Here is a 9,583-nt window from a genome sequence, read left to right as displayed (position 1 = left end):
ATATTAGGAATACTGTGACCTTGACGTTTAGCTCATCTGTCAACAAGAAAATCCGCAAGTTGGTTGTACTGATTGAAACCCAAAATTCTATCAAATCCTTCCATCTTGTGTGTGTGTAGAGAGAGAGAGAGATAGAAAAGGAGACTTTCTTTTAACCAGTGTGTTTGTGTGCTTGCCTACCCTAGCTGTAATATGCAACACAAAATTTTAAGATTTTTTATTTTTTTTTAAACCCATTTCCTTAACACAAATTCATAAAGATTCAGGAAAGAAAAGGAACAACACTTACTCTGCAGCACTCAGGAATATAGGCTTATTTTTTTTCACTGACTTGAGGTGATCAAAGCAATAAATCTGCAGCGATCTTAACCTCAGCCTTAATGCAGCTGTAATGTATTGCTTGTTTGTGCTCTTGTTTTATCAACTTTTAATTGGTAGTTTTGTCTCATTCCCTTTCCCTCGTCCTGTTTCCACTCATCATTTACTGACTGCCTTGTTATTCAGTTAGCCTTAATGTATACGTTTGTCCTTTTTAACATGAGCATTTGCTCTTGTTTGGAGCTCTGCAAACCTTGTTTGGCATAGGATTTGACAAAACATTGTGGGAGATCATCCTGCTGGACTGTATGCTGTACCTGCAGGATTTAGTTTACAAATTCTACAGACAAGTCAGGCGGTTTCAGCACTTCCAAACCCGCAAGAATTATTTCATTAGTTTGAAGGACTGAAGTGGGTGAGTGTAAATGTTCAGTGAGAAAGTGTATAGCTGATGGGAATATGCTGGATTTTGATTTCTATGTGTTTTGTGAAGGATGACCTTGTCAGGCCTTTTGCAGAACTTTCTACAGTTCTACAGTTTCATCTTGCAGAAAATTCTGCACCTGCTCTCATGTTGTTCCAAACCTCTTCTGCAGAACACAAAAGATATTATGTAGAACACGTCAGCCATTATTTATTTATTTAATCCTGACAGAGAAAGTCAAGGAGGTCCAAAGATTTCAAGGTCCAAAAATGATACAAAGGTAGTGTAAAAGTAATCCGTATATCTTCAGCCATTTAATCCAAGACAATATGATACGAGATTATTCATTATCAAATCATGAACTCATGTATACAGAGCCCAAATCAAACATTGTGACACGTCAGTTAGATCAAGCCTCTTCTGTTCTTGTCACGTGACTCAATGTTGTGACACGAACGTTCACGGCACAAAGACGGCTAAAACATTCTGTTGTGTTCCACAGAAGAAAGAAAACTTGCTTTTGGATGAGTAAATGATGACAGTATTTTCATTTTATTGGTGAACTGTTTACTTTCAGAGCACAGTGTTTGCTCAAAACCACATGGACATAAACAGGCATCTATAACTGAACATTTGAGATGGTTATTGCAGTCACACGCTGTGGTTTGTTGACTCTTTCATGCTATCATTCCAGTGCTTCCTCCAGAGTATTCCCTGTATAGTGGATAGCTGATACAGCTTTTAGTGCTCAAGTGCATTTCCAGATCACACTGGTTCAGAAAGTCTGTATCAGCACAGTGCTTGTGGTGGTGGTGGTGGTGGTGTGTGTGTGTGTGTGTGTGTGTGTGTGTTGTGGTCATTTTCTGTAACTTTTGTAATTTTTAAAACTTTGCACACACAGGGGAAAGAAGGTTGGTTGAGCAGATGCCCTGGTACTTTTGAGGCAGAGTAAAATTACCACATCACACTTTCTGCTGTACTGTGAAAATTCCCCTGAGCAGCTCCTCAGCTGCTCTTATTTATGAAGATATACTCTAAGTATTTGTCCACTATGGTTTGTACACCGCGAATTTCCAATAAATAAATAAAATAAAAATCATACAGACTGGCAGAATGTAGTCAATAATGCTTTCTAAGTGTGCCAAGTGCAGTACCGGTGCTCCCTATACGCAGAGTCTTCATAGGGCAGCAACTCCTAGGGGGGGCACCATAGCAGTTGCTCAAAAAAAAAAAAAAAAAAAAAAACTTTAGTTCTATATTAATATTAGCATATACATAAGTAAAAATATAAACATGAACACACACACATATATATATATATATATATATATATATATATAGAAACAACAACAAAAAACATTTTTCTGTGAACGTGATGCTAAGCACATGTGACACGCCATTCCCAATTTCGCGCCTGCGCCCTCCCCCGCCCTTTTATTTTTGTATTGCTGAATGCTTGAGACAATAAAATTGATTAGACAACTGTATTAATAAAATCATAGCCATAAGTGACGGTCTAGAGTTACAACTGTAATTTACTGTTTATTTACTTTTATATTTTATTAAAGTTCTATGTTGAGTCATACAGAAGGTGTTTTTTTCCCCATAATATTTGAGGAAGGGGGCACAACAATACAAGTGTGTTTAGGGCACCCATTTGGCCAGCAGCGGCCCTGCCCAAGTATGGAAACTGCCTGCATAGACACTCAGCTGGAAAACCCACACAGTGTGGAATACAAAGAATTATACTATGGAGCTGTTGAATGCTTGATTCTGATTGGTTGACAAACCTGTGTGCAATTGTTTTCAGGGAAGTGCACAGTAGGTATAGTGTATAGTAAACGAAAGGATAAAAAAAAAAAAAAAAAAAATGACAATTTACATGTTTTCCCCCCTTATGTTTTATTATCTACAGAAGAACATATACTCTGCTTCACATCATGACTTGCATTGCCACCAGTTTTGGTAAAAAGTTGATAAATGACAGTATAAAAAATAGTGTATTTACTACATTGCTAACAAAGAAATTAGCATAAACAATACAAAGTAACTGTATTACATTTTATTAAAATGTTTGAAATGTAATTAGTGAAATAGTGACACTATTCAAATCTTTCAAAAAAAAAAAAAAAATATATATATATATATATATATATATATATATATTTTTTTTTTTTTTTTTTCTGTAATGTTTGTCATGTGATGCAAGTATGACAAATTATTAGTGACAGGAGGGTATCAGGTGTGTTTTAAGGGAGTTTGATTTCTAAACATCAATAAGGATAAATGTTCCTTAGTGCCACAGTTAAACAAATGCCAGTAACCATTTGACGGTCAGGGGTCTCCAATCCTGCTCCTGTCCTGCAGATTTCAGCTCCAACCCCAATCAAACACACCTTAAGCAGCTGAGCAAGGTGTTCAGAGTTACTTGATAATGACAGACAGGTGAGTTTGTAGCAGGACTAAAACTGAAGTCTGCAGGACGGTATCTCTGCAGGAGCAGGGCTTGAGATCCCTGCTTTAGTGTTTAATGAAGTGAACCCACATAATTCTCAGGCGACTTAATGCATCCATATGATAAGCTTAAACATAAGAGTGGAGTGAACACACCAAATAAGCTACACAACAGCCTAATTAGCAGTCCAATAAAATAAGAATAAAGACAAAACACAAAATGCCATGCAAAAAACAACTATAAAACAATGTATAAACAGTTATTACTCTACAGAGAATAGAATCTATCAATCATAAGACACATCAGAGCCTCATTTAGTTTCAAATGAACTATAGAGTCCAGAATTCTGTTGCCTCCATACTCTTGTAATATGGCATCTGTAAAACTTTTGTTCCCATTTCAAAATTTTATATATATGTGTACAAGTAATTATAGCTCAAGTTAAATAGATCATATAAACAGATGGTTTGTGTCTTATACAATGTATAACTTTTACAAGAAAAATATAAACAAGAAATACAGTGCTTATGCAATAGCATCATGGAATAAAGTAGCCTCAAAGTCATTTTATATGTGATATTCTGTGCTTTTGTTTTATGTGGACTTCCAGTTTATACTACCCAGTTTTTGTATTTCCTATTTCCCTCCCTCTTCAGATCCTGACTGTTTGCAGCTGTGTATTGTTAGTCAGTTCCCCTGTGTGCGCTTAAGCCCTTTTTAAACAATAGTAGATTAGCTTAAAGCAGGGCTCGAAATGAACTTTTTTACTTGGTAGCACTGGTGCTCCCAAATTCAAAAAGTTAGGAGCACCAAATAAAATTTAGGAGCACCCAATGAATATTAAGGAGCACCACAACTGCCAATTGAGAGAAACGGCCAGCAAAATCCTGATGATTAATAGCTTCATCAGTCAAATGGGCTGATTTTGAAAGCCTTTTTTAAAAAAATAATTATTTATTGCCTTAAGAAAGGGACAAGAAAGAATGAAAATATGAGTACATGAACAAGATGTTTATTTTCTCTATTGCAGGTCAAACTCTCTGTAGCCATTTAAATGAGGCAACCACTGCATTTTTAAACTTAATCCACACAAAGATGCTGCATGCATGAGCTGTTTCTGATATAAAATAAGATTATAATTTCAATATCTGAAGCAAAAACAGAATGATCTGACAGACTTTAGCTTTGTGAAACTATGCTACATAAAACACCTGGGCCAAACCACACATGAAAGAGAACCTACTCCAGTAATCAGGCGCTGTTTGACGGGCTTTTTATTTATTTTTTTTGAGTGTGCACGCTTCAAATGTAAGCGCATGTCAGAACAGCACGCGAATGAAATGTTTAAGCGGCGAGGTTTAAAGCACATGCAAATAATGTACTTGTGTGACTGCAAATAAGTGCAGTGTTTAGTGAATGAATTCTGCTGCCGAGTAAACATTTGGTGTGAATGTGTGTCGCGTGAGACGGAGGCGCCAGAACTGCAACTGATAGAATGTGCACTGTAGCATGATAGGCTGACTTTATTTCTTCAATAATCGTAGGGATATTTTAATCGTCAAGAATCAAAAATGTTCATATTGCACACCCCTAATTGCAATGCAGTGGAAATCCGGAACAGAGATTGGTTGAAAGAAAACGTTTGGAGCAAAAACAGTTCCAACGGAGCTCAATGTGAATGACTGACAGCTAATATCTAAAATCTGCATAAACCTAAGAATGTAAAGATGAAGTTTAACTGGTTATGTAAGCTAATGTCGGATAGAACGGCTCACTGCATCAGCTCACAGCAGTCATATACTGTGCAGTACTTAACGAAAGTTTTGTAAAGAAATGAAAACAAGTCGCACGACAACAATTACTAGCACTCGCACAAATGCTCCCAAATATATTTTGAGGTTGTGCAGATTAAATTCCGGGAGCATAATTTTGAGCCCTGTTAAAGTTTCAATTTGCTTTCAGGATATTATATCCAGATGATCAAATATTTTTAGGACTATTACAAATGTGACAAAGTTACATAACAAAGTTAATCATTTCATCATCATCAGGGTGAAAAGCGACTCACAGAAATGGGAACTCTTTGACTAGCCTAATATCTGTTTGTTATTTGACATCCATAATATATATAAGTGCTGAGAGACCCTTACTTCCTAAAGAGACAAAGTCCCTGCATTCACAGATCTTAGGTCTAAAATTGCGATTTAGCTATCATGGCTTCTGGAATGGTCTGGCTTCCACTTCATCGATGCCGCCGAAGAGTTTAAAATGGAGTCTGACTATTTCAGGCACACACCCAGTGTTTATCGCTGTCCATCCTTCCAGCAAAGAGAGCGTTTGGCAAAAAAGACCTGATGGGGTCCTATCATGCCTGTGTGTCTGAAAGTGGACACTGGAAAAATTGATTCTGGGAAAAATTGCAGTCCTTTCTGAGGTATGTCAATTTCACACCATTTCAAAGTGAATGAAATAAAAGGCATCTATTTGAAATAGGTCTCTGCTCTTCTGAAGAGAGCATCTTACCCCCTTCTGGTGGTGCATTAAATCCAGGCTCTGCATGTCCTGAAATTTGATGGCTTTAGGATAGATGTCTTCATACAGCCCCGCTCCCGGCTGCACTAGAGTGAGGTGGCGCAGCTGTCAATCAAACCGTCCTGTCCACGGTGACGGATGGGAGAGGCAGGAGGCGCTAATGATGCTCCCCTCAGCACAACAGAGCTGCGCACACACAACCATACATCACCAGCCTCCATCTGCTCCTGTACACAACAGATGAGTCGAGTCTTTCAACTCTCACGATGGGCGGAAGAATTCCAGAATGAGTGACTGTGATGGGCACTGAATCTCTTAGAATTGTTGTTTAGTTTTCATTCTACTTTATACCAACTTTTTATTGCAATATTGTCCTTAAAATGCTCACAAAAGACAAATCGATAAATACAGACACAAAAAGAGCCACTACATACAGCAAATGTCAAAACAATCCACACACATATTAATAACATATTATATATATATATATATATATATATATATATATATATATATTAGGGATGTGATCTTTTTCCTGAATGACAACGATTTAGCTATGTCTATTAGGACTGTTTCACGTCGTGAGTGTCAGTGGAGCGTGAGAAGCAGGTTTTGTCGCTGCCCATGTTAATGAATCAGCACATCAACACAAACAGTCTTTTCAACCACATTATAATCATTATTTCTGTGTTACAGACATTTAAATAATAGAAGTACTGGGATAAAAGTTTATAGTTTGGGTATAAACATTTATTGTCTACAGCAGCGATCAAAACTAAAGTATCTTAAAGGGGTCATCGGATGCTAAGTTCACTTTTTCATGTTGTTTGAACATTAATGTGTGTTGGCAGTGTATGTACAAATCTACCCTATAATGATAAAAATCCATGCAGTGGTTTTTAATTAATCTGTAAAAATAATATCCCCTTTTTCAAATCGAGCCGTTCTCAGATGTCTGTCGGTGTGGCGTCACATGACAGAGGCCACTCCCACAATAGTTGATTGACATGAGCGTCTTACCTCAAATCAGCTGTCACAGTCCGACCTCTTTGTTTTGATGCCGCAGCAGGGATGTAAATTAGACGAGAATATCTCCGATTGAGCGATTGAGGTGTTGTGTTGCTGGATGTAATAATGAACATAGTGGTCGTCATTTACTCCCGACATCTGAGCCGCTGAAGATGCAGTGGATTACGTTTGTTTGTGAAGTGAATGCACCTCCCGATCTACATATATCCGTCTATGTTCACGCAAATCATTCGTGATCCAGCTTCACTTACAGCAGAAGTGAGTACAAGGGGTTTTTTATGAATCTTTGCGATCGCCTTTCCTAATAACGTGGTAGTTAGGAAGTTTAGCGGCTAAACGCGGCTACGTGCGGCTAATGTAAACAAGACCGTCTTTTCACAGAGAGAAGAGAGGGTCGGGGCGAGCAGAGCTCATTTGCATTTAAAGGAACAACCCCTTAGAATGAGATGATTTTTGCAGAGCTGATTTTGACAAGGTAAAAAGGGTGTTGTTTTACAAAACCATTGAGAAATTTTAACCAAAGTATATTATAGACTTTTCATTAAGACCCTAAAGAATCATATCAACTTGTGGAAAATGGGCATCCGATGACCCCTTTAACACCAGTATGTATTGTAATGCTTATCCTCTTCCGCCAGGAGGAGGCGACAACTCTCGTTTTAAAAAGTATGTCATTGAATCATTCATTCAGATTTCAATAGTCAAACAAGTCTTAATGAATTGAGACACTGACTCCTTCATTGAATGTTTTTTTTTTTTTTTTTAGTAATTCTATGTTTTTTAAATATTTAAGCAATGAACAGTTTGTCAGAACCACTAGTAAATTACATTATTTTGTTTAGTTTTCTAATCTTTTTTCTCCAGAATCGTGAGAGAATCATGGTCTCCAATTTATTAAAAATAACTGGGATTCTCAATTTATGCAGAATCGTGAAGCTCTTGTTTAAATGTTGTTTATTACTGCATATAATTCATTAAAATGGAAGTTTAATTTCATAAAGTTCAAAATGCACCTACATATTTTTTTTGTCTTTTTCAGTTGAATAAAACGCTATTTTCCTTATATATTTCATCATTGAGGATTTCTTAAGAAAAACTTAAAAATCTCGTCTCGTTCTCGTGAACCCAGTCTCGTGTCTCGTCTCGTCTTGTGGGATAAGTGTCTCGTCACACCCCACATATAAATATATATATATATATATATAAAAAGATATGGCTGTATATCAGCACGGCTGTGATCGGGCTGTAGGTAATCAGAGAGTGCCGATATACAGCCATATCTCAAGTCTACGAGTGTGATATTGCGTTTATACAACAGTTCGACGTCACGAGTGTGTAAATAAACAAAATAACAACGGATTAAAAGCCCTCTTTTGTGCATAACTACTTCCTTCCGCCGCAGATTCAAATCAAAGTTTGACAGTTGAGCTCAAGTTTCCGTTACTAATTACAAAACATCACTTTAGAACTAGTAACGAAGGAATGTTGTTGCTTGATTGAAAGCGTATTGTGTTACTGCATTAAAACCTCACTGTATCAGGTATTATGAGTATTATGAGAGAGAGATGGACTGAGTGTGCGTTATTAATGTACCTGCACCTGATAGAGCAGTCATTCTTCATTCACGATGAAAGCGTTGTTTGTGGTAACGTTAATATCATCCCTTTCATCTGTAAAGGTGATTTTGCTGCTCAGTACATTTGTTTGCTGCGTCCAGCTGTTGAAGCTAAACATAACTTCCGCTTATAACCTTTTTAGTATAAAAGTCTTTCCCGAAGTCTCTTCTTTACTGCTGACTCACTCATTAAAGCAGTTTCTTGTCGCCATCTAAAGGCGGAATAATGTAACTAAATCACCATCACACGCACAGTTTCTCAATACTAAAGCTATTATTAAGTTGGCTTGAGAAAGCCAACTTACTGAAATCCGACTTAAACTTAAAGTTATTAAGTTGGCTTGAGAAAGCCAACTTACTGAAATCCGACTTAAACTTAAAGTTATTATTAGTGGTGCTTGCCAAAGGCAAAGCATCACTATTACTATTCTGCGTGCTTATTATTATTATTATTATTATTATAGATTCCGTACAAATTTCGGCGCGTAACTTGTCCCGCAGTTTTTGTCACAGACCCACGAAACGGGCGTCAAATCGTGCGGCCTATTCGGGAATGGTGTGCTATGACTTTTATAAGGGATCGGGGGTACGATGATCGTACACGGGGCGAAAAATCGCCCGAAAAATCCCATAGACTTAACATTGAGGCCAACTTTGACGGGTCGTAGCGCCGAGCGAGAATTTCGTAGAAACATGTGATTCACCACATTTGGAGAGGCTGGCAGGCTGTGCGAAAACATACCCCGCAATGGGGTATAAGTTGTACCCCTGGGGCGCAAGAGCCCCCCAAATTTTCCCATTGACTTACTATGGGGAGGGACGGCCCATTAACAAGCATGTGTTTTTTCCTACTATGGTAATTTACATAGGAATTTTGCATTGAACATAACTCTGGATCAGGATGTCATAGAGACATGGGGGAGGGCTCATTTAACTCAGACAACCAATCAGACTCTCAGAATCACTGTGAAGCTGTTAAGCCACGCCCTAGCAACCATTTAGAGCACCCTAGCAACAGATCCCATAGACTGCCTTTATAAAAGCCCAGATGGATATCTTTGGATCACAGTGTCATAGAGACATGGGGGTGGGTTTGTTTGACTCGGGGCAGTAAACAGCCAATCATGAATCAGCTTCACCACTTCCTAGCCACGCCCTAGCAACCACTATCGAGCACCCTAGCAACCCAAACCTGAAGAGGCATATCTTC

This window comes from Labeo rohita, chromosome 18, assembly GCF_022985175.1.
Source record: "Labeo rohita strain BAU-BD-2019 chromosome 18, IGBB_LRoh.1.0, whole genome shotgun sequence".
In the NCBI taxonomy this organism is placed as follows: domain Eukaryota; kingdom Metazoa; phylum Chordata; class Actinopteri; order Cypriniformes; family Cyprinidae; genus Labeo; species Labeo rohita.
This window is presented reverse-complemented; position numbering follows the sequence as displayed.